This window comes from Notamacropus eugenii, chromosome 4, assembly GCF_028372415.1.
Source record: "Notamacropus eugenii isolate mMacEug1 chromosome 4, mMacEug1.pri_v2, whole genome shotgun sequence".
Lineage (NCBI taxonomy): Eukaryota > Metazoa > Chordata > Mammalia > Diprotodontia > Macropodidae > Notamacropus > Notamacropus eugenii.
The window spans coordinates 95,242,629-95,268,419 of NC_092875.1; the positions used below are offsets into that span (position 1 = coordinate 95,242,629).

A 25,791-nucleotide genomic window follows, 5' to 3' on the forward strand; every position below is an offset into this window, starting at 1 on the left:
TGCAGGTACCTAATATAAACAGCCTTCTTAAAAAGTAAGGAAGTGGAGATATCTATTATAGACAGCTTTCTCAAGAAGTCTAGTGACAAAAGGGAAGTGAGATACAAGATAATAGTAGGGATAATAGTGAGAAATTTTGGAGGATGAGTGAAATGAAGGTGTTTTTGTAGGTAGTAAGGAAACAGACAGTAGACTGAAGATTAGCAAGAATGTGAAGATGATGAAGGCTATAGGAAACCACTGTAGTTAGTTGAGTAAGGAAGTCACACAATAAAGAAAATTACTTCAGCTGTGGTACGTAGAATGAATGGGGATGGTAGAGAAACTTGAGGCATGAAGACCAGGTAGGTCTTTAAAATAATTTAGGTGAGAGGTGATGAAGATGCGAACCAAGATGGTAGCTTTGTGTGTGAAGAGGAATTGGATGCAAGAGATTCTGTGAAGGTAGAAAGGAGCAATATTGGACAGCTGATTGGATATGTGAGGTGAGAGAGAATGAGGAATCTGGAATTCTTGAGGTTATGAATTTGAGACATTGAAAGGTTAGTACCATCTTCAACATCAGAAGATTCAAACTTGCGTGGGACCCAAAGGGATTGGAGAGATGCATGATGGATACAAGTAGGCTAGAGCTACTTGCAATGATGCAAGTATCACCATCAAAGTAAATTATAAATTATAGAATAAAATGTATGGTATAGGTTTATGATTTTTTGATGATTCTGAGGCTAATTATGCAGTGATGAATAATGGGAACGCCTTTAAATTTTTCCCTGCTCTCTGCTTTTTGGCTCTTTCAATAGAAAAAGCATGTAATCTTTCCACCTAAGTCCTATTCCCCTACTTTTGTTGCTCCTTAGTACCCCTTTATATATGAGAAGGAAAAGAGTTAGTATTGCCAACTGCAGTAACTCAGGCTCATAAAAAGACACCAAACATTGATAATTCTCTAACTTGGTAGCGTAACTCTGGTTGAATAAATCTCCACCCTGCCCCCTCTCGCCCAAACATTTTGCATCCAAATATGCCCCTGATGCCTCAGTCAGCTCTTTTTCATTCAATTCTTCCCCTTTATATCAGTGTTTTCTTCTTTTTCTTATCTCTGTTGGGTTCTTTACTTGGAGTTCAAGCCCTGGGGCTAATAATTTAGGAAATATAGGATCAGAATATGTAGAGTTGAAATTGACTGCTGGAATAATCTGATCCACCCTCATTCATTTTACAAGTGAGGAAATTTATTAGAACTGGAATTCCAGCCTAGGTCTTCTGACTCCAAGTCCAGTGCTCATTTCTCTGAACCACATGATTTTACACTATATTACCTTGCTCTTGTATGTAGGGAAGGAGGCATACAAGTAATTAGGGATTACTTTTCAGAGTTGGCCTGTGCTTCTAAATATTGGCATTATCTACCAGCTTGAAACTGTAAGAAAGAATGATTCAACTTTTATTTAGAATGTTTTTATATTTGTAGATATCTTAATCTGTTTTCAGATTGTTCGATTCTTTCACTAAAGGTTTGTTAAATAAACACTATGTGAAAAGTTCTCACTGAGTATTTTACGTGTTCATTTAAGCAATCCACATTTTGACCTGGTGACAGTTACTGTATATTCTGTGTAGAACGATGATAATTCTTTCAAAGAAAGGATCTTTGTAGAGTAGAAGAAGATTAGTGGAAAGAACATTACATTTGGAGTCAGGAGAGATAATGGATTCATATCCTGCCTTAGATGCTTAGTTTTGTAACTGAGGGTAAATCTGTAAGCTCTCAGTTTCATCATCTATAAAATGGAGACAGGCCCTACCTCATGGCTCGTTATTATGGTCAAATGAGATAGTGCATGTCAAGCAGTTTGCAAATTTTAAAACTACTATGTAAATACTAGCCATTACTATTATTTTGATTTAATGTTTGTCATTATCTTGCACTGGTCTGACATTACAAAAATGAGATTGAGATTCTGGGTCATGGAAAACAATGATCCAGTATCCTCACAACCCTTTGGTGTAGTGCTCATCGTTTCCATATTTGTGTTTTCTCTATATAGTAAATTAAATGGAGTATATGCTTAGATAAATATGATTTGGTGAATATAGCAAATAAAAAAAGTGGTTTTCATTTGAAAATGATACTGTTGACAGAAGTAAGGTATCCCTTTAAAAGGCAAAAAAGTTGTTAAGGATTCCTTTTAGAGTTATTGCAGAAAAAACAAAATTTACAGTGTTGCATTATTTTACCCCATAAACAGAGATAAAATACAATAATATGCTTATTAGTAGATTTTTTTATTCCTTGTTTATTGCCTCAGGTTAATGTTCCTTCACTGAGTCAAATTAGGTTTAATTTTTTTACATATATGTAAAAGTATGTCTTAATTCTTGTCAAAAGATATTTCAGAGATTATACATGATTTCAAAATGAGAATGTCCCAACGCTGGCCTTGAATGAGTCATCCATTTTACTCCTCTTTTATGTAGTCATTCAAAAATATGATATTATCAGCTGTGATTGTTGTGGCTTGTCTCACGTTGTTTTTATCCACGTATTCACTACACTCTATTTCCCCTTCCACAAAAACTCGAGACCCTCGTTTCACATACTGATAGGCCATATCGCTCAGGCCAGGCCTGAAAACTGATATTCTGTGCCATGTGATCCTTTGGCTGGTATCTCCCTGTTGGGATGTCTCAGTTTCTCCTGATCGCCGCCACATCTCATTTGTGGCCAAAGAAAGATTGTAATTGGATTTTTTCCTTCAGACTGTCTCCAAACAGGATTCTGACCCACTCTTCCAAGTAACTGGACATGATTAAGAGATCATTCAAGAACTAACTGGTACTTCCTTCAGACTAATTGATGAAGTACCTGTAAAACAGGTCTTCTTTTCTTAGCCAGTTTGGAGTTTCTTCCTAATGCAGAAGCTGAGCTGTGCTGAGCCTGGCAGATGGGGAACCCCTGGATTTAAGTTTTAAAAGTTCTTTATACTGTAATAAATATAGAGGAAGAGAAATTGTTTTCTACTGTTTTTTTTTCTGAGAAAAATGTTATTGATAAGGAGGGTTTTATAAAAAGCTTTTATTCTCATAAACTTAAGATTTTCTGAGGACCTGACTTCTTTATGCATGATGTGTTTTTGTTTTGCAACCAGTTTTCAGGGACTGTGGGGCTGAGTGTCTGGCTTGTGGGCATTTTGAAATACAAGAGAGTCTCAGAGAGCATGATGAAACTTAGAAGACATTTGAAATGCCTGTGAACTATGTTGGGGAAGTGAGGACTCATTGCTCAATGGCATTTGAAGTGGAGAAAAAGGCCATATGGCATAGTGGATATGGCACAGTGGATATGGCACTTACTGGACTTAGAGTCAAGAAGACCTAAGTTCAAATCCTGTTTCAGCTTTTACCAGCTATGTTATCCGTGAAAAGTCTATTAACTGTATTGTGTCGAGGTTCTCTCATGTATAAAATGAGGGAATTGCGTCTTGATGGCTTCTAAGGACCCTTCCATCAGTAAATCTGTTATCCTCTGATGCTATATAGCAGAATGCTGTGGAGGTTGAAATGCTGGCAACTACCAGCATATTAACCCCCTGCTCACTTTATCTTGTGAGGGTGTCTCAGCTGGCAGCACTCTCACCACTGTTGATAGCAAAGCATGAGATGAAGATTAAGATAGGTGCTCACAACAACTTTTTGAGAACTGCTTTATAGATTAAATTTGTTCTTGAAGTTAACTGTAATACCATTTCCCTATTGACTTCCATTACTATTTCACAGGTGGTTCAATGAGAACAAAATATAGTAATGTGGAATAGTGCACTGAGTCACCAGGACCCATTTTCAAAACCTGTCTCAGACCTATGCCCTTTTTAAATATTTTCATTTTAATCTCTTGAGATTGTGTCCCCTGCCTTTTCTAACTAGGTCTAGAACCTAGGACGATTCTTAGTACAGTATTTTTTTCACTATCTCATTTTATCCTGTATTTTGCTAGTGACTTGAAATTCACCTTGAGTCCAGACTTTCCCAGAGTTTTCCAAACTTTTAAAGATTGTAGACCCCTTCTATTTTCTATGACATAAAATCCCCATATGTCTGCTGTAATGTTTGGGTATATGAAATTTTTAAGTAATGAATCAAACCCAAAATAAATTACTATTATGTTGATATTTTACTTCAAAGAATATTTGTTCTTTATGTAACCCTGGGGTTCTGTAGAACACAAATTGAAAATCACCAATCTATTCTATTTACCTGCCTATTTGCAGAGCTATATACTGACTGTCTTGGATTGAAGAGTAATTATACCTTTTTTAAATCTGAACCTCAGTAGGAACTGAGAAGGTCAGTTCATTGTTGTAGGGAATTCCTCTTCTATCACTATGGAGCTGCACCAGCTTTGCATTTGAATGGTTTTTGAAGTTTGTCTGGAGTCACTGAGAGAAGTGACTTACCCACAGTCATGCAGCCTGTATGTGTCAGAGTGGTTCCTTTATTATTATTATTATTATTGCTATGTTTTAAAATTTTATGTAATTTTATTGGTTCCTTTTGTTTTTACATCACATTTATTTCTTAATAAACCTCCCTTTTCAGGTTGTTCAGTTTCAGTTGCGACCAGCTCTTTGTGACCCCATTTGGAGTTTTCTTGGCAGAGATGCTGGAGTGGTTTTGCCATTTTCTTCTCCATTTTCCTTGTCCTCATCATTTTATAGATGAGAAAACTGAGGCAAACAGGGTTTACCCTGTCTTGCCTAGTGCCACACAGCTAGTAAGTATCTTTGATCGGATTTGACTTCAGATCTTTCTGACTCCAGGCCTGGTGCTCTATCTACTGTGTCACCTAGCTGCCCAAGCCCTCCTTGCCCCTGATCCATTTTTAACAAAGAGTAAAAAAGAATAAAATCAGTGCAGCAAAACTAACTACATGTACTTGATCTGGAAATGCAATATATAAAATATTCTATATGCCTGTTTCTTAACATTTTAAGTGAGGAGAGGGATACATTTTCTCAGCTCTTTTCTGAGGCCAGATATGGTCATAATAATTACACTGTTTCCTAGAAATACTGATGATTTTTGCAGATTCATCTTGTATCCTGCTACTTTACAGAAGCTAATCTATTATCTATTACTTTGCTGCTTCCTTGAGGTTTTCTAAGTAAATTACTGTGCCATCTGCAAATAAGGATATTTTTGTCTCCTTTTTTGCTTGGATTTATGCCTTTTCTTGTCTTACTGCTATCTCTGATATTTTTAGAACTGTTAAGTAATAGTGGGGAATGTAGTATGGTTTTGCTTTATTATTGTTCTTAGTGGGAATTCTTTTGTTTTCCTATTGCAGTTAATACTAGCGTTTGGTTTTAGATAGATACTTTTTAATCCTACTAAAATGGTCTTTCTCTGCTTATGATTTTTAGAGTTTTTAGCATATATGAGTATGTAATTCATCAAATATTTTTTCTTTATATGTTGATTAAAAATTATGTGATTTTGGTTTTTATTTTTAACATGATTAATTATAATTAATTGTTTTCCTAGTTACTGTATTTCCTAGTTTTGTATATTGTATAAATGTAACTTGGTCACAATATATTATTTTTTGGATATGTCGCTATTGCCTTTTTGGCTTGGATTTTACTTAAAGTTTTTTTTTCATTGATAGTCATTAGTAATATTGCATCTATAATTCTCTTTCTTTGCTTTATCTTTCCCTGGTTTAGGTATTGGGACTCTTATTTGTATCATAAAAGGAATTTTAGTAGAGTGTTTTCATTCTCAGTTATTTAGAATAGTTTTTGTAGTATAAGTATCAATTACTCTTTGAATTTTGAAAGAATTTGCCAAACACTAGGATTTTTTTTGATTATGGTATTTTTAAAGACTTAGAGAAAGTAATTTTCCAAACTCACTGATTTATAAAATTAAAATACGCCATAGTATTTATACAGCATCTTAAGGTTTACAAAGCATTTTATAAAAATATCATTTGACCTTCATGACCTGGGGGGTCGGTGCTTTTACTATCCCCATTTTACAGATGGAGAAACAGATTAAAAGAAAGGTTAAGTGACTTCAAGTATCATTGCTCTCATTATGCCCTGACTCTGTGTAAATATAGAACTTAGTCACTTTCTGCTATATAAAACCCTTCATCTGTTTGGCAGTGATTTTTAAATCAACTCTTAGACTCTTTCTTCTCTGCAAAATTAATAGGTCCTTGGGAGACATGATGAATTTAGGGCTGAACTTGGAGTCAAGAGAACCTTGTTCAAATTCTACCTTTTCCACTTAACTGTGTGACATGAACAAACCAATAGGTCCTCCAGATTAATGAACAGGTGCTGACTTTTTTAATATTTTCAACATTTAATGACTTAGAATTACAGAATAGCTGCATACATTAGATTGGTAAAGATGACCCCCCCCCCACACACACACAAAAAAAGAAAAATGAAAATTGTGGCAGGTGATGTGGGAAAACAGGCACATGAATGCCACTGTTAGTGGAACTCTGAATTGTTCCAGCCATTCTAGAAAGCAGTTTGGAACTATGGCCCTCAGATTACTAAATTACTAAATACCCTCTACTCTAGTGATGCCACTAATAGGCCTAAGCTCCAAAGAGGCAAAGAATGAGAAAAAAAGAGTTTGTACAAAAATATTTCAGCTGCTCTATCTATAGTGGGCTGTCTATCTTTTGGAGAATGGCTAAAGAAATTGTGGTATGAGAATGTGATGGAATATATTGCATGGTAAGAAACGATGAAATAGATGGTTTCAGAGAAACCTGGGAAGACCTCTATGACTTGTTACTGAGTGAAATGAAAGGTACCAGAAGAACAATTTTATATAATGATAATGCCATTTTGAAGAAAAAGATCTTTGAAAGACTGAATAACTGATTAGTTCGTAACTAGTTACAATTCCAGAGGATTGATCATGGATTATGTTAACCCTGTCTTGATGGATAAGTGATGGGCTCAACAGGCAGAATGAGATATACACTCATACACATATATGTATATGTATATTTATATTCAGACAGCCATCATAAGAATTTGTTTTGCTTGACTATGCATATATGACAAGGATTTTGCTTTTCTTTTTTGTCATGGAAAAGGAAAGGTGGTTGAGGGAGGATAGAGATAGAATAGTCTCCCACTTTCCCCCAAAAAGAAGAAAAGTATTTTATCAAAGCATCATTTTAAAAAAATGCATAGAAGAAAACAGGAGTACCAGAAGAAACAGAGAGAAGCAGGACAGCTTTGAAAGAAACAGGTTGAACTTGGATACTGTAAAAGAAAAGCATGCTTTACGTAAGAGTTTTGCAGTTTCTTGTAACATCCTCTTTTTCTCTTCTACCATATGTATTAAAATGCTTCTTTTACTTGGTGTTTATTAAGTTCAGAATAAAAAAGGGAAATCACAGGCTCATAGTTTGATATAGAGAATATTGCATTGTGCCTTGTCCCTGCTACCAACTAGCTATTTAACCTTGGGCACTGCACATGATAGAATATTAATTCCTTATCATGAAAACTGGACTGGATGATTGCCTTAAAATTATGCATCACAGAATTGAATAACATATTCTAGAAAGGTACTGAATAATATTCCCTGATCTGCTACATTTTTTTTTTTTGAGAGGGAATCACAGAACTTTAGTTATTGTTCTGAATCTCTCACTTACTACTTGTGTGACCTTAGGCGAGTAACTGAAATTCTTTGATCTTCACTTTCCTCATCTTTAAAATGAGACAGTTATGTTAGATTGACCTGTAATGTCCCTGCCAGTTTTGGATATAGGATCCTATGGGCTATGAAACCCACAAGTTTCTATATCAAAGCCTATATCAAAGCCTTCTATATCAAAAGCTACTGTGCAATTTGGATAAAGTCTGGCTTAAAGAATAGAAACAAAGAGTAGGAATAATTTAGTACTTAACTGGAGAGAAAATCGTTATCTCTGTACTTTGCCATCAGCTACCTTGAGTTGATGGCTTGGGAAAGAATTGAAGATGTGGAGGTCATGGAGAAGATGAAGGATAGAGTTAGAAGTCTTAACATGGATGGAAACAGAATGATAAAAGATTATGATCAGATGAGAGAAGTTTAGAGTTCATGCAGATGAGTGTAGAACACTTAGGGGTGACAGGAATCTTCCCATGAAGACCAAAGCCCACCCTTTTTGGTTGAATTTTTATTTATTTATTTTTAGTTTTGAACATTCATTTCCACAAGATTTTGAGTTCCAAATGTTCTCCCCATCTTTCTCCTCCCCCCCACCCCAAAACATCATGCTTTCTGATTACCCCTTCCCCCAGTCTACCCTCCCTTCCATCACACCCCTCTCCTCCCTTATCTCCATCTCCTCTCTTTTCTTTTAGGGCAAGATAGATTTGTATACCCCATTACCTGTATTTCTTATTTCCCAGTTGCATGCAAAAACAATTCTCAACATTCCTTCCTAAAATTTTCAGTTCCAACTTCTCTCCCTTCCTCCCTCCCCACCCATCCCCACTGAGAAAGCAAACAATTCAGTATAGACTATATTATGCGTAGTTTTGCAAAAGACTTCCCATAATAGTCATGTTGTGAAAGACTATATTTCCCTCCATCCTATCCTGCCCTTCATTTATTCTATTCTTTCTTTTGACCTTGTCCCTCCCCTAAAGTGTTTACTTCTAATTACTCCCTCCTCCCATTTGTCCTCCTTTCTATCATTCCCCCCCAACCCCATCTATCCCCTTCTCCCCTATTTTCATGTAGTGTAAGATAGATTTTCATACCAAATTGAGTGTGCATGTTATTTTCTCCTTAAGTCAAATCTGATGAGAGTAAGATTCACTTTTTCTCTTTCACCTCCCCCTTTTCCCCTCCATTGGAAAAGCTTTTTCTTGCCTCTTGTATGAGAGGTGATTTGCCCCACTCCATTTCTCCCTTTCTCCTCGCAATATATTCCTCTCTCACCCCTTAATTTTATTTTTCTAGATACCATCCCTTCCTATTCAACTCACCCTGTGCCCTGTATCTATATATGTGTGTATAATCCCTCCAACTACCCAAATACTGAAAAAAGTCTCGAGTTACAAGTGGTATCTTTCCATGTAGGAATGTAAACAGTTCAACTTTAGTAAGCCCCTTATGCTTTCTCTTTCCTGTTTACCTTTTCATGCTCCTCTTGATTCTTGTGTTTGAAAGTCAAATGTTCTATTCGGCTCTGGTCTTTTCATCAAGAATGCTTGAAAGTCCTCTATTTCATTGAATGACAATTTTTCCCCCTGAAGTATTATACTCAGTTTTGTTGGGTAGGTGATTTTTAGTTTTAATCCTCACTCTTTTGACCTCTGGAATATCATATTCCAAGCCCTTCAATCCTAAGGGATGTAGAAGCTGCTAGATCTTGTTCTATGCTGATTGTATTTCTACAGTACTCAAATTGTTTCTTTTTGGCTGCTTGCAATATTTTCTCCTTGACCTGGGAACTCTGGAATTTGGCTACAATATTCCTTGGAATTTTTCTTTTCAGATCTCTTTCAGGAGATGATTATTGGATTCTTTCAATATTTATTTTTCCCTCTGATTCTAGAATGTCAGGACAGTTTTCCTTGATAATTTCATGAAAGATGATGTCTAGGCTCTTTCTTTGATCATGACTTTCAGGTAGTCCTATAATTTTCAAATTGCCTTTCCTGGATCTGTTTTCCAGGTCAGTTGTTTTTCCAGTGAGATATTTCACACTGTCTTCTATTTTTTCATTCTTTTGGTTTTGTTTTGTAATTTCTTGGTTTCTCATGAAGTCATTAGCTTCCATCTGCTCCATTCTAATTTTTAAAGAACTATTTTCTTCAGTGAGCTTTTGAACCTCCTTTTCCATTTGGCTAATTCTGTTTTTGAAAGCATTCTTCTCCTCATTGGCTTTTTGGACCTCTTTTGCCATTTGAATTAGTCTATTTTTAAAGGTGTTATTTTCTTCAGCATTTTTTTGGGTCTCCTTTAGCAAACTGTTGACTCACTTTTCATTATTTTCTGCATCGCTCTCATTTCTCTTCCCAATTTTTCCTCCACATCTTTTACTTGATTTTCAAAATCCTTTTTGAGCTCTTCCATGGCCTGAGACCATTGCATATTTATTTTGGAGGTTTTGGATGTAGAAGCCTTGACTTTTATGTCTTCCTCTGATGGCATGCATTGTTCTTCCTCATCTGAAAGGATGGAAGAAAATAACTCTTCATCAAGAAAGTAACCTTCTATAGTCTTTATTTTTTTTCCCTTTTGGGGGCATTTTTCCCAGCTAATTACTTGACTTTTGAGTCCTTTGTCAAGTGGAGGGTATATTCTAGGGATGTGTAAGTTCTCACTTCCTCCAAGGTAGCACAATCAAGGGAGAGGAGTTTATTCCTCTCCTGTCCTGTGTTCGGGTCTGGGAGCAACCACAAGCTTTTCTGCTTAGGATCTGCGAGTAGAATTCCTTCTCTAGAGCCTCCACCAGCCAGCACTCTTCTTCACCCCAGAGCTGCCAGTCAAGGCTGAGATTCAGATCAGCTACTTGATCCCCCCCAGGACCTTTAGGCTGAGGCCTTCAAAAATGAATGCTGCAGCTGCTGGGGCCAGGCCATGTTCCCTTCTTACCTGGGTGAAAGAGGTTTCTCACTGACCCGTGAAGCTGTCTCTGGCGTTTGTGGGGATCTGGGAACTGCCTGGGATTCTGTGCCCCGCTCTGCTCTAGTCCTGTTCCTGACGTGCAGTGCAGCCATGGGCTGCGCTCCATTCTGTGCCTGGTGCAATAGACCTTTCCTGTCAGCCTTTCAGGCTGTCTTGGGCTGTAAATCTCTTTCCCTCTTTTGTTTTGTGGCTTCTGCTACTCTAGAATTTGTTTAGAGTCGTTTTTTACAGGTATTTATGGACTGTAGGGGGAGAGCTTTTAGAGGTCTGTCATTCTACTTTGCCATCTTGGCTCCCCAAAACCCATCTTTTTAATGAAAATGTTCTGTCAGCATTGCTATATGGCAGTAACTGACTATCGCACTGTGGAAAGGCTTACAGTGACTGGGACTAAGTTAACTGATGAACTTTGAAGGACAGGAGTAAACATGTCATCATGGGATCTTACAGTTGAAAGAGAAGTTAGTCTAGTAATGGATCAAAGAAGAAGGGCAATGGAGTGAGAGCCAGGGGCTTGCTACCCAGAAATTCAGGAATGCCTTTGATGAGGGCTTGGAGAGATACAGATACAGAAACTCCAAGGCTGGAATCTCCTGCATGGGCTGTCTGGAGAAGAATTCACAGACTCAAACATTCTTGAGATCAAGGTAAAAGTTTATTATGCTTTTCAGTGAGCAGGTGTTCTTAGGGAACCTGAAACTTTAGAGGGGTACAGGTAAAGTTTATATAGGATATTCTATAGTAAAACATGTACCAAATATGCTGGGTGAGTCTGGGTGGAATTAGGGAGTGAGTAAGGAGTGGTTAGTTCTTAAAGAACATGCACTTTTGGTTATCTGTTGCTCAGGTAATTTACTGAGAGTTCATGGGAAAATAGCCCAAGGCAGTGGGGAGGTGTGGGGGGTGTGGGACGGCTACCTTGGAGGTATGGTTTTAGACCTGAAACTTCACTAAGTCAACTAACGGTCAGGGCTGACTAAGGAATATCAGGCTTCTCTCATCAATATCTTAAATGTAAGGGAGCATACGGATGTCTAGGTTTAGGATACATGTGATTGGTCAGTGAGTGGTAAATGTCATTATGACCCAGTACACAGCTAGCTCATCCAGTATACAGCTGCTTTACACTAATAAGTTTTATAGGTTTAGCTGGCTGCTGTAGCAAGAAAGGAGATAACGATTGTTGCTGGGGCAGGCTGTATCGTTGGGCTGGGGAGAAACTGCCTGGGATAGTAGTGTTTTGAGGGTAGGGAGAAATGTGATTTTAGAATTGGGGTCCAACCACATACACCCAAGCACCCTGTCACTTTTAGCACTAATTTTAAGTGGGCCTTCTCTGGCAAGATTGAGTGAACTTAGATTTGTCTTGAGTATTTGTAGTTTATAGGGGACATCCACATCGATGAGGTCACAGATGCATTTGAGTGTCATACTGTTTACTCATTTTGATGTTTAACTCACAAAATCTACTAGAACTGCAAGAGTTTCCTGCCTCCCCGCCATAGATACTACTTTCAAGCTACTTCCTCCCCTTTTCCTCTCCTGGCCTTATACTTATTTAGCATTTGATTTTTGAACCCCAGTGCAGTACTTTACTTTTATCCTTTAAAAATTGTCAGCACTGCATTAGCTTCTGAAGGTCAAGGACTCCTTCACTTATTGTGGTAAGGGGGAGGGTCCGTGGGCCACTTCCTTTTTGGCCACTTTCCTTTGACTACATGGCCCCAAGAAAGGCCCTGGATTTTTTGCCTTTTCTTTTGTTCTTTTCTGGTCTAGGCGCAGGGAATGGAGTCTGATTTGGCCTCTTTGCCATGGGGATCTGGTAGACCAGGAATGCAGGTTGGTGTTGCAGCCACTTCAGCAGTTGCCCTGAAGAATCCAGGTGTTGAACAGCCCAGCTAAAGCTGGTACTGTACTTTTTGGACTAGAACTTGGTGAGACTAATGCTTTGTTGGAACTTCTCCTGTCCTTCCATGCCCAGAAACTGAGGTAGCATGGGGAATTATGACCAGAGGTGCTGGGGGAAGTGTTTGTACATGTATTCTTGCTGTATCTTTAGAGTAAGTAAATATCCCTTTGTGAAAGCTAAAACAAATAAAAAACCTGTTAGCTATTTAGCCCTCCTGTTCTTAAAGTGAGATCTTTTTGGATTCTAAATTTGTCATCCAGCATGTTGGCTAGCCTTTCTGGCTTCATTGTTGTTAAGTTTGATAAGCATAACTATAATGAAAACGTATTTACATAGTACTATGAGGTTTACAGTCTTTTTCCTTACTTGCTTGAGTCTCACAACAACCCTGTGAGTTTGGAAGTACTTTGTTTCTATCTTAGTCAGAGGCAAAAATGTTAAACAGAACAATATTAAGAGGGAGCTGCTGTGATCTTCCTCCAGACTTGTGCTTTTCACCTGTTACTTCCCTCTTTCCCTTGGGGATTGCTTTCCATCTGCTTCGTGTATACCTTCTATATGCTTGATTATTTACATGTCTTCCCCAATAGAATATGAGCTCCTTTAGGGCAGGGACTGTATTTTTTTTTTTTACTTCCTTTGTATTACCAGGGTTTAGCACAGTTCTTGGCATATAGAAAGCACTTAATAAATATTTATCGACTGACATACTGATTGGAGAAGGGGTGGGGGATAGGGCTAATTGACTGACTGTACCCTAGCTGCATTATCATCTAGTCTCTAATACTCCATTTTGTCTGCAAGTTTATGTTATAATGAATGTCAGATTATTTTCTGAAGTAACAAATACACATTGAATAAATGAAAAGTTGTGACATTCCTTGATCTCCCAGTTTAGTAAATCCTCTCTTCTTATCCAGGTCTCCCCTCCTCTGAAAAAAAAAAATAAAGTTGACATTAGGTTTTAATGACTTGCTGTCTGCCTGTTGAATTGAACTTAGGGAAGCTAGGCTTCCTTTCTTAACTGATTAGCATAGATGACTTTTCAGTTGCTGTAGCTTTTCTTATAACTCTGTTTTGTCTTGAATAGTCAAATAAAACAAATGGGTTTAATGTGGTAGCATGAAAAAATATAATGAGTATTCTCCCTCACAATTTCTGGACAGTATAGTACATTGATTTTATTCCTCTACTAATGACAGCAAAGCATGATAAACATTTTAAATATACAGATAAATTGGCAGAATATTAAAAATATAGAATCCAAGAAAAATCATTTAGAAACTGATTATGCTTGCATTCTTGGCTTTTAATAATAGCTTTTTAATTAGTCTCCCTGCTGCCTCAAATCACTTTCCTACTTAAATTCATTTTCTACTCAGAGGCTAAAGCTCTTCACTAACTATCCTCTTCCTACCTTTCCAGTCTTTTTTCACTTTACTCACTTCTATGCAATGTAAGGTCCAGCACTTTGAGTGCTTGCATATGACCCTTGATCTCACCACTCTTGTACCTTTGCACTGGTGATCTGCCATACCTGGACACCTCCTTGACCCTTCCTCTTAACATCCTAGTGTCTTTCAAGACACAGCTAGAGCTCTGCCTTCTGCTGGAGACCTTCTCAATCCACTCAGTCACTTCAGCTTTCCAAAACTTCAGTGGTTATATTGTCTGCCTTTCTGATCAGAAGGAAAGCTCTTTGATGAAGGGACTGTCTGCATGCTTTTTGGTTGTCTTTGTATCTGCAGCACTTAGTATAAAGCCTGGTACATGTTCTTCCTTCATTTTCTAAGAAGACCAATGACATCATGATGTTAAGGTAAAATAATGGATGATGGGTAGTGACTTGCATGTGAATTGGATTTAAGTGTGGCAGAGTTGCATTAAGTTATCAACCTCACTCTGTCTTGTGGAGTCACAAAAGTCAAGATGATTGGTGATGGTCTGAGATGTAGTCGATGATCTTAATGTCTTTGATGTCTGATCAAGTTCTAGTTGCTCCTTGGTGCCTGCTTCAGTTGCCTTCGGAGGCATTGGAACAAATTGTTTTTCTCTACCTATTCTGCTGTGGGAAGTCTTCATGTGCTTGGGGTAGACATCCCTCTAACTCACCAATGGATTTGAGACTTTTTGGTTGCTCTTAACTTGGTTTAGCCTGTCTGGTGGGATGGTTTTACCAGACTGTGACCACTGTGCATACCATAGCTTCTTGGAGCCACAGGTGAGAGTTAGGTGACAGGTGGATACCAAAAGTAGATGGGGTGTTACTGGGGTGTTCAGAAAGCATATCTGATGTGAGGGGTTGCTGAGTCCTTTTCAGGGCTGTGCTTCTGTCTTTGGTGTTCACCTCTCACCCAACTCTCACCTGTAACTCTAGGAAGCTGTAGCATGTGCAGCCTGACACATAGTGAGTGCTTAATATGTGCTTATTGATGGTATGCAGGTATGGGAGACAGCCAGTGCAAAGGCACAAGATTTGCAACACCAATGGTCATATGTAAGAGACAAAAAGCAGCTCAAAAGTGCTGGATCTTACATTGCAAGGAAGGGAATAAAGTGAAAAAAAAAGATACTTTTCCAAATTGCCTGTTTCTTTAAATATTGTTTACAGAGTGATTCCTTTAAATGTAGTAAAGAGTAGGAAGACAAGATGGTTGCTCCTCCATTCTATTTCTGGGTTTTCTGCTGTTGCTGCTACCATTACCATGGAATGTCCAAAGTTGCACCCACCATGCTCTGAATATATTACAAAGACTCATAAAATAGTGTAATGGAATTGTATTGCAATTCAGAGAGCCTGTGTTGGACAGTCCTTGATTCTGGTGTTCATTTTTTTCTTTTTTAAGCAACTCATTAAAAACTTATCTTTTTTGCTATAGTGTATCAGATTAAATAAACAGACTTCCTGCCTGTTTCAACTACTGTAGAGAAGCTATTTATATTTTATGTGATTTAAAATGAACTATATCAAATTGGTAATTGTTTATATTTTGAAGTAGAAAATAAAGCCTTAGAACATGTTTATTCAGAACTTTAGCAGTAAAAAAAGCATTCCATAGTGTTTGTTGTGCTTTAAGTGTCTTAGGTAAAATCTCATTGACAAGAAGCCTTTCCTGGAAAGCTAGTGCTTTTGCCCTGAGAGTGCCTCCAGTTTATTCTGTATATATCTTGTATGTAGATAGCTGTTTGAATATTGCCTCCACTATTAGTTGGTGAGCTCCTTGAAAGCAGGGAATATATTTACCTTTGTTTGTATACCCAGAACTTAGCTTAGCATAGTGCCTGCAGTAAGCACTTAATGAATGCTTTTTGGCTAACTAGCTGACTCTGTATCTTGAAGTTTGAAACATGATTAGTTTTTTCCCTGGAAGGTATCTTTTGATTGTCTCAATTGGTGGTTTGTTTTCCATATTCAGAAATTTTGAATTTTCTTGTATTATTTCTTGCCTTTTGGCATTCAGGTTTTACCATTTGTCATTTTTTTTTTTCAGGAAGACCAGTGATCCTCTAGTTGTTTTCTATTCATTGTGTCTTCCAAGGTCATTTATTTTGGTTTGCATAGAATTTATGTTAGGTTTATACCCAAAAGAGAGCTAAGAAATAAGAAAATGGTACTATTTGTACAAAAATATTGATCTCAGATTTTTTTGGTGTGGCCAAAAAAACCCAAAACCACCCAACTGGAATCTAAGGGTATAAATTTAGGAATGTCTGAATAGATTGTGGTATATGAATGTGGTGGAGTCTTACTGTGTTTCAAGAAATAAGGAAATAGATGATTTAAAAAAAGACTTGGAAAAACTTATGAATTGATGCAGAGTGAAATGACCAGAACCAGAAGAACAATTTTTGCAATGATATCAATATTACAAAAATAATAAAAGTTAGCATTTACATAGTGCTGACCACATCAGGCACTGTTAAGCTTCTTACAAACATTATCTCATTTGATCATAACAATCCTTGAAGGTACTGTTATTTTCCCCTTTTTACAGTTGAGGAAATGGAGGCAGGCAGAGGCAAAGTGACTTGCTTAGGATCATACAACTAATGTATGTCTGAAGACAGATTAAAAATTGGATCTTCTTGACTGAATGACCCTTACTCTATTCACTGCTCTACCTCACTGCCTCCAAATAAGGCATTTAAAAAAAAATAAATAATTTTGAGGACTTTTACAAACCAATGAAGAACAAACTTAAAACTAGGAAGATAATTTATACAATAGCGGTAATGGTGTGAAAACAAATAACTTTGAAAACTATAAGAACTGTGATCAGTGACAGTAACCATTTGTGATTTCAAGGGATTCATGATGAAACATTATATGTTATGGAGATGATTTTGTTTTGTTCTCTCTTGGAAATCCATAGGATTATGTGTTTCTTGAGGTATTAGTTCATGTCCCTTTTTCGTGTAATATTTGTTAAGATTTTTGAGGAGTTTGGTTTTTCTGTTTTAGTGTCCTCTTTATTGATTTGGCTCTGAGCTTTGTTGTGAGTTTTTCTTTTGAAATCTGGAGTTTTAGGTGGCCCCTCTCTTCCTCCCTTTAAAAAATTCTTCCAGCATTCCCTTTCTGGCTTCTCCACCTTTGCTGTGTGTTCATTTCTTAAGCTGAGTTTGGGAACTTCCCATTGCCTGGGTCCCTTTCTTGGCTTGCTTTTCTGGTCAGATAGGACTGACCACAGCTGGGTTTTGAGAAAATTGAGAAAACCACCTCTGCTTTCCTCCTTGCATGATTCAGCTAGGCACCTTAGCTCCCAACCCTTAATTCCTTACTCCTTTTTTACCCTCCATGGGTGGAGGGATGAGAGTTAGTAATGATGTTTTGAGCAGAATCTTTGCAGCCTTGAGTCTCTGACCTATGGGGAGACCTCAGAAGACCATAGGTTTTTAAGAATCCATTTCCCCAGACAAACCAACCACCCTCCTCACGTGGCAGGATAGAGTCAGTGTCTACTGCATTTTGTAAGGGAGTGAATGGCAGGGGTTGTAGAGTCTCTTCAGTGCCCTTGGGGAATAGAAGTCTTTATGGGCCCTAGGCATGAGCCTTTAAGTTAGTCCATGTCCTTTCCACTACAGCATTGAGGCTGGTTGGGGAGGGGTGCTAAACATTATAATTTTCTTGTATTAATTCATAGTAGTTATGTTAGTAAGGTTCACTCTTTTTCCTTTGGATTCAGCTATAGCTGTTCAAAGCCCAGTACACAATTCCTTTTTTTGGAAGTTTAGAGAGTTAAAATTGTCTAAAGAAAGTGATTATACTTCAAACTTGATACTTATTTGACCTTGAAGTCTTAGTTGCCTAAGTATTGGTGAAGAGCTACACAGAGATGTAAAGTTTCTTGAGAGCTGGGACTTTGTTTTCTTCCTCCTTCTGTTCCTAGTGCTTAGCACAGTGTTTGACACATAGTAAACACTTAATAAATGTCTATTGTCTGTTGACTGAAAAATAAATCCATAAAGAAACCTGAGACCACCCACTAAAACGGTATTACTTTGTCACTCCTACAGGATCTACCTGGTTCATATATACTTCTTTCATTTCCCCCCCAAACTTTATAATAGCAACATCTTGGGCCAGTTTGAGTTCATTGTCAGTGAAAGCACAGTTTTCCCAAGTTTTTTATGTATTAATCAGTAATCATTTATTAAGTCCTACTATGTGCAAGGCACTGTGCTAAGTGTTGGCCATACAAAAAGAGGCACAAGATAGTTCCTGTCTTCAAAGAGCTTATAATCTAATGGGGCAAGCAAATATATACAAAGCAAGCTATATATAGCAAATAGGAAACAATTAGTAAGAGAAAAGACACTGGAAATAAGAGAAGTTGGGGAAGGCTTCCAGTAAAAGATGAGATTTTTTTTTTTATTTGGAACTTGAAGCCAGGGAGATCAGTAGTTGGAGCAGAGGACGCAAAGAGTTCTAGGCATGGGGGACAACCAATGAAAATGCTCAGAGCTGAGCGATGGCGTGTCTTGCCCCTGGGACAGCCTGGAGTCCCAAGTCACTGGATGGATGAGCACATATTGTTGTTTAGAGTAAGGTATAAGACTAGAAAAGTAGGAAGGGGTTAGGTTATGAATGGCTTTGAATGCCAAATAGAATGTTTTATGTTTGATTTTAGAGGTGATAGGGAGCCCCTGGAGTTTACTGAATAGGGTGACTGATCAGATTTTACTTTAGGAAAATCATTTTAATGGCTGAAAGGAGGATGGATTGGAGAAGGGAGAGAGTTGAGGGAGCCAGACCCAACCACAGGCTATTCCAGTTGCCCAATGTGAGGTGATGAGGGCCTGTGCCAAGGAGGTAGCAAAATCAGAGGAGAGAAGGGAGCATATTTGAGAGATGTTGTAAAGATGAAATCAACAGGCCTTGGCAATTGATTGAATCTGGGGAATTGAGAAATGGTGAAGAGTCTAGGATAATGCTTAGGTTGTGAGTCTGAGGAACTAGGAGAATGCTGTTGCCCTCTACAGTAATAGATCTCTATGAAGGTAAGAGGGAAGGAGGAGTTCGACATTCAGTTCAAGAAGTCTGAAATTCATTTGGATCTACAAAATGGAGATCAGCAGGGAGTTTGGGGCAGGATAGGTAGATTTGAGAATCTAATTCAATCTTGACGTAAATAGGAATCACTTCTACAAGATACCTGACAAGTTATCTATCTATCCTTAGCTTGGAAGCCCCCACCCTAGGGGGTAACCATACATTGTCAAGGAAAGGAGTTTCAGTTCTAGATGGTTCTATTTGTTAGAAATTTTTTTCTTACATTGCCTCTTGTCAATTTCTACCCATTGTTTCTAATTTTGCTGTTTGAAGCCAAGTAGAACCAACACTTAGCACAATGCTTAATAAATGTTTTAGGGCTACATTTCATCCCTATACTCATGAGTACTATAATATGCTAGATTGATCAGACTGGTCTATACTTGATCTCTAAATCTGGTTTGTGTATGAGTGGGATATGATATCTCTTTATTTTTCAGGGAGATAGAATTTTAGTCAAGTATGGCCTGTATTTAGACCAATACACAGTTACTATAATTTTAAAACTCCAGGCTAAAGGGTTTTAGATTAAACTCCTGCTCTCCTTAGTAAATTACTTCAAACTTATTTTGTCTTGGTTTTTGTATTTGATTTCTTCTTATGTTTTAAACTTTTTTTTTTTTTTGAACCAGGTTGCAAAAATTTTAATGGTTAATGGAATGTTATCAATTTTAGCTACAACACTTTTCTACAAAGTGAAGAGACTTAATCGTAAAATTTCTTTTGCTGCCTCAACAAACATAATAGTGGCTATTATAATAATTAAAATATGATGTCAAAATAAGGGTGATTTATTTATTTGATTTTTTTATATTATTAGACTTGGAAGAGCCATCTGAAGGATTTTTTTTCCCCTCTTGATTTAAAATGAGGAGAGTAAGCCAGAACTGCAGAAATAGAACTCCATACCTTTACTCTTCTGCATAGCTCAAGGTCCCTCTTCTTTTCTTCCCCCCTGCAAAAAAGATAATGTACAGTCATATTGGAAAGTCTCTCCCAGTCTCTCTTAAGGGTGTGACCATCTGTAAAGGATCAAGTCATCCAGTTCTCCAATCATCTTTCCAGGTTATCAGGACAGGTATAGTATAGGTAGCAACAGTGTAAACTTTCCTCGTACCACTCCATTACTGTGTTGCAACCTTGAACTGAAGGGGACTATCTGTACCAATTTGAAGACATTATGCCATTTCACAGCCAGATTTGACTAAGGTGTACCATTTGGCAATGCAACAACTACAGTCCACTGAAACCAGCTATCCAGAGGTAATTCCATGAACTTAGCATTCTAAATTATTTAATTGCATAATAAAGTATCAAGGCCCCTAAATTAGTAAGATGTCCGGGGCTCAAATCAAAATTGCCAATGCAGTGGGAAGTCTTTACTGACAAGCCTGTCTGTTTAGTCTAGATCTGTTGCCAGCATTAACTTGGCCCAGCATCTTATTAATCTCAGGCTTTCCTCAGAGATAGGTGGCATGGGGAGTAGCTAGAACAATAAAGACATATATATTGTCCTTCTGTTCACTACTCATGATCCATTTGCATAGTTTCTGAATAGTGTAGGTTTAAATAGTATTATTGAATTTCCAGTTATTAACTTGTAATTTTAAAATCACAGCATTTTAATTCCTTTGTTTAGCTGTTAACTCTATTCATATTTTGTTTGATGAGATTCTGGGTTTTTTTTGTTTTGGGGCTTTTTAGGGGACTCTAATTTTTTTTTCTGTTTTGTCATTGAAATGTAGGAGTGGAATATTAATATATTTCAGTTTAGTTTTGTAAAATGAGGAATTTTTCCAAAAAATCAAAAGATGGACCAGAAAAAAATAACTGAGAACACCATTTTTATAAAATAGCTATATTTTTTGTATCATTTGTTCTAATTTTCATTTTTGCCATTATGTAAAGCTAAGAGAAAGATATTTTCTGGATGATAATATCAAATCCACTTTTTAAAAGTTCTGTGATACTAAACATATTCTGTATAGTAGGACATTGAAAGTTTTTTTGCCCTTCACAGCATTGTAAATGAAAAACCGATCAAAAAGTATTATGTGCCTGCTATATGTCTGACACTGGTGATACAAAGGCCAGAAAAACAGCACTGTGATCCAAATCAAAAAGAACCACTGTCTTCAGTCAAGGATCTTATGTTCTCCTGGGGGAGTAGAATCCAAATATAGAAGCACAAATACAATCCATACTAAATAAATACATACATGAAGGTTACCTGATAGAGTGGTTAGGGAGTGGGCCTAGGAACCAGGAAGGCCTGGGTTCAAATTCTGTCTCTGACATGTAGTAGTTATGTGACTCTGGGCAAGTCATTTAGCCTCTCACTCTTCTAGACCACAGGTGTCAAACATGCACTGAGAACCAGATTAAAATGTAATTGGGAAATACTGAACAAAATAAATAAAAATACAATGGAATAGAAATCATACTAGCCTGTGGTTTTCTAGGTCAGAATGCGACTGTAGGCTTTAGTGTCTCTTTCTGTTTGAGTTTGACAGCAGTGTTCTGGGGTAACTTACTAATACTAAAAGTTTCAATGACAGTGGCAACTGACTTTCATGGGGGGAGGGAGTTTTCTCATCTGGTAGCTGTCTGCACTAGTGAAATGACAGGTTTGGTTCCTGTTGCCTAAATAAATACTTTTTTTTTTTAAGGAAAGTACTAGCAATTCAGGGCAGCAGGAAAGGCTCATGTAATAGGTGATGCTTGATCTCTGAAAGATACTGAATATTCTAAAATATGCTGTAAGAAGGAGAGGTCCATTTCAACCAGCACAAAGACACAAAGATGAGAGATAGGGTGTTATGTATAAACAGCGACAAGAAGGCCACTTGGACTCTACCATAGAAAAAGGGAAGGGCATAACTAGAAGGTTAGATTGAAGCCATGTTGTGAAGGGTTTTAAATGACAGTGAAGTTTATATTTAACCCTACACATAATAAGGAGCCACTGGAATTTTTTGAGTGGAGGAGTGATGTCAGACCAAGTGCTTCAGGAAATCTGTTTGCGGCTTTCTTATAGTTTGAACAGGGGAGATAATGGAGGCAGGGAGATCAGTGAAGAGGCTGTTATATTCCAGACAAGAGGTAATGGTAATCTGAATTAGGGTGGTGGAATAGAGAAAGGGGGTGATGAGATGTTGTAGTAGAAATGAGATTAGATATATGGGGTAAGGGAGAACTGAACGTTTAGGAATGCTTGTAATTATTATCTTGGGTAACTGGAAATAAGGAATTTCATTAAAGGAGTGGGTTTGTGGGGTATAATTATGAATTTTATTTGCTGTATGTTGTTTGATCTGCCAACAGGCCATTTAGTTCAAAATGTCCAGTAGCCAGTTTGATAATATACTGTCACTAAAGCTCAGGAGAGAAACTGTAGCTGAATAAAGTGTATGAATCTGGGAGCTCTAAGCACAGAGATGGTATTTAAACTCCAGGGAGCTGATGAGGTCACCAAGAATATATTGAGTGATAGTGGAAAAGGACCTTAGATTAGATAAAACCTTGAGGTAGATCTATAGTTACGGATTGGGGCATGGATGATGATTAGCACAGTGCATGGCACATAGTGAGTGCTTTGTAAATGTTGTGATCATCATACTGAGATTGAGGAACAGTTAGACTGATAGGAGATTGAAGAGAGAGGAGTGTCATAAAAATGTGTAAGAACATGATTAATAGAGTTGAAGAGACTGTCAAGCAGAAGGGTTCATGATTGAGAAAAGAGTATCAGATTGTAGAACTTGATCATTCGTCACTTTGGAGAGAGCAGTTTCAATTGACTAATAAAGTTGGAAATTAAATTACAAGGATTGAGAAGCATGTTTCCAATTCTTTATAATCCCAAGAAGGTAGTTTTGAGATGATTAGAGTACATATGATACTATGAAAGAGGGTTTAAGTTGAAATAGTGTGACAGAGAGGTATACTGTGATACCTGATGTGTTTTATGGTTGCTTCTTTTGGTTTTAAGAAGGATGTTTAACATCTGTATAATAATAGCTAGCATGGGTATAGCACTTACTATATGCTAGGCACTATATTAAGCACTTTAACCAACATTATTTCATTTGATCCTCATAACAACCCTTGGGAGGTATGTGCTATTATTATTATCATTGCTACTTTACAGTTGAGGAAACTGAGGTAAGAAGGTTAAATGACTTGTCCAGGGTCCTACAGTAAGGGTCTAAGGCTGCATTTGAACTCAGGTCCTCCTGATTCCAGGCCCAGTACTTTATACACTGTGCTATCTAGGTGCCTCTGTCTATATAAGATCATGAGTTCAGATCTATGAAGATCATATGAGAGGTGACATAGTTTAACACTCTACTTTTACAGTTCTTGCCAAGTACAGCACTGTTCTCCAAGTAATTTATGTTCTTGTGTTTACTGAATCCTAGTCTTTTTGACTCAAAAGGCCAGCTTTTTATTGCCATGCTAACTTTCTGTCATCATACGCATGCTAGTTATTATTAAGTATTTATGTAAATTATATTTCTTAATCCTGCTGCTACTGTTCTACTAAAGACTGAATTCCTTGGTCATCTTTCGCTGCCTTTATGATTAATGCCGGTGTACATCTCTGTCCTTGCTTCTTCTCTCTTCTGTTCAAGGAACACCTCAGAGACTATGTAATCCAAGTCCCTTATTTTACAAGTTCCTGAAGAACTGGGACCCAGAGAAGTTAGGTAGCTTTTCTGTAGTCACACAGGTAATACCTATCAGAACTAAGATTTGAACTCAAGTCCTCTGACTACATATCCAGATCTCTTTTCACTGTGCTATACTCAGTGCTATAGCTTCAGGAGGCACCAGTAAGGCACACTGGGTAGATTGCATAGGGTCAGTAAGGCAAGCAGTTCATTTTGAGTTTGAAGGAACTTCAGAGCCAGTGCTCTTGCTGCTCTATTGTGAGGAACTTAGGGGAGAGGGACAGGGAAAGGAACAAACATTAAGCACCTACTGTGTGTCAGGCACTGTGATAAGTGCTTTACAAATATCGTTATCTGTTTACAAATACTACAAATGAAATCTCATTTGATTCTCACAACCACCCCGGAAGTTAGGTGCTTTTATTACCACCATTTTACAGTTGAGGAAACTGAGGCAGGCAGTGATAAAGTAACTTTTCATTGTAAGGCTGCTGTGTGGTATGCTGGACATGAAATTAGATCCGAGTTCAAGTCTAGCCTCAGATACTTCCTAGCCTTGTGATCTGGGGCAAGTCATTTAACCTCTGTATGCCTCAGTTTCCTCAATTTCAATAGCACCTACCTTATAGGGTTGTTGTGAGGATCAACATTTGTAAAGTGCTTCGCACAGTGCCTGGCACATAATAAGCGCTATGTGAATGCTATCTCTTCTATTTTCTTCTCCCTCCTCCTCTTTTCACCTTTTCCTTCTATATTTGAACTCAGGGTTTCCTGACTCCAGGTCTAGTACTCCATTCACCATGCTACCTAGCTAAGAGAGCCTTGGCTTAGCCTTTTAGTTTTGGGCTGAGGACTCTGTGCTTGGGGGCCTAGTTTTGGAATGACTGATTGAGTGATGGCAATAGTAGTAGGAACTTTTTTTTTTTGGTTGACTCAGCTTTATCGTTTCACTTCTAATTATGAATTATGTTAAATTAGATTGGTCTTTAGAGGTGATTTTTCTATTTCTTCCTTTTGAAAGTCTCAGGCTAATCCATTTACAGACCTGCACTGCTTCAGTACCTCACTAAAGCTCTTGCATAGCTTGAGGTCACCGATTCTGGACATTCTCTCAGTGGCAGGGGCAGAATTGCTGTTGCTACTACCTTGGCTGGGCTCCCCGAGGCTCCTGGTAGGTGACATTGGGCCTTGCAAGTTCAGCACTGCTCCCACCACTGAAGCCACCAGTAATGGCATGACCAATAGTATGGTTGACAACCAAGCCCATTGTGACTTCTGCTGTGGTGGTAGCCATTTGGGCCATCAAACCTGGCTGCCTTAGTGCATCAGGAGAAGGGCCAACTGTAGGGTACTGCTGCTGGAGAGAGAGCTGTTAGTGTTGGTGCAGTTCTCATTGGGGGTGCCCAACTGGCTGGGGAGAGAGGCCACCCCAGAAGTCCAGCTCCTGCTTCTGGGTGGCATAGTTGAATCTTAGGGGTAGAGCTTCTGGAGAGAAGTGATAGTTGTGACTCTTAAACAGCCACACAACTGATTAGCTTTTTATCTCTTTCATTTCAGAATGACTGGATTTTGGCTCCTGTACTTTTACCTTGTTAACTATACAATGTTGATATAATGCTCAGATTTTCTATTCAATCTGTTTTCTGAGCTCAGCATTATAATTGAGACTAGTTGTAGAATCTTCATTTGTAGAGCTCACATAAACCAGCCTCCTTTTCTGCATGTGAGTCTTTCTATAATTGTCTGCATTAGGTTCATTCTGTAATTTTCCTGGTGGGTTTGAGGTGTTGAGCATGTTTTTCTGGAGTAGGTAAGTTAACGCAGAAGGAATAGAAGCTGGGAGATTGTTGGATCGTATAGGGTGCTTGCAGTCTACTTGGAAGCATCATAGGATCATAGATCTAAAGCTTGAAGGGACCTCAGAGAGTATTTAGTCCATTCTCCTCATTTTGCAGATGAAGAAACTGAGACCCAGGAAGGCGAAGTGA

The 25,791-nt window shown here is 37.9% G+C and overlaps 1 protein-coding gene, 1 long non-coding RNA gene and 1 pseudogene across 18 annotated transcripts in view; 1 reads left to right on the top strand and 2 right to left on the bottom strand.

Annotated features, from left to right (window-relative positions):
* PTK2 (protein tyrosine kinase 2) overlaps window positions 1–25,791 on the top strand; it is a 418,748-nt gene that overhangs the window by 17,003 nt on the left and 375,954 nt on the right. The window contains exon 1 of one of the 17 annotated variants that reach the window (XM_072602965.1): window positions 4,600–4,774. The exons of the other annotated variants lie outside the window; for them this stretch is intronic. The gene's annotated coding sequence lies outside the window, so the exon portion shown is untranslated. Of the gene's footprint in view, window positions 1–4,599; window positions 4,775–25,791 lie in introns of those variants that run through there. 17 annotated transcript variants of the gene reach the window in all.
* On the bottom strand, window positions 2,463–10,777 carry LOC140502282 (single-stranded DNA-binding protein, mitochondrial pseudogene; annotated as a pseudogene).
* On the bottom strand, window positions 13,428–24,937 carry LOC140500407 (uncharacterized). The gene is made up of 3 exons (XR_011965724.1): window positions 24,849–24,937; window positions 20,040–20,085; window positions 13,428–13,512 (listed from the first exon to the last, which is right to left on the bottom strand). It is a non-coding gene; the product is annotated as an uncharacterized lncRNA (long non-coding RNA).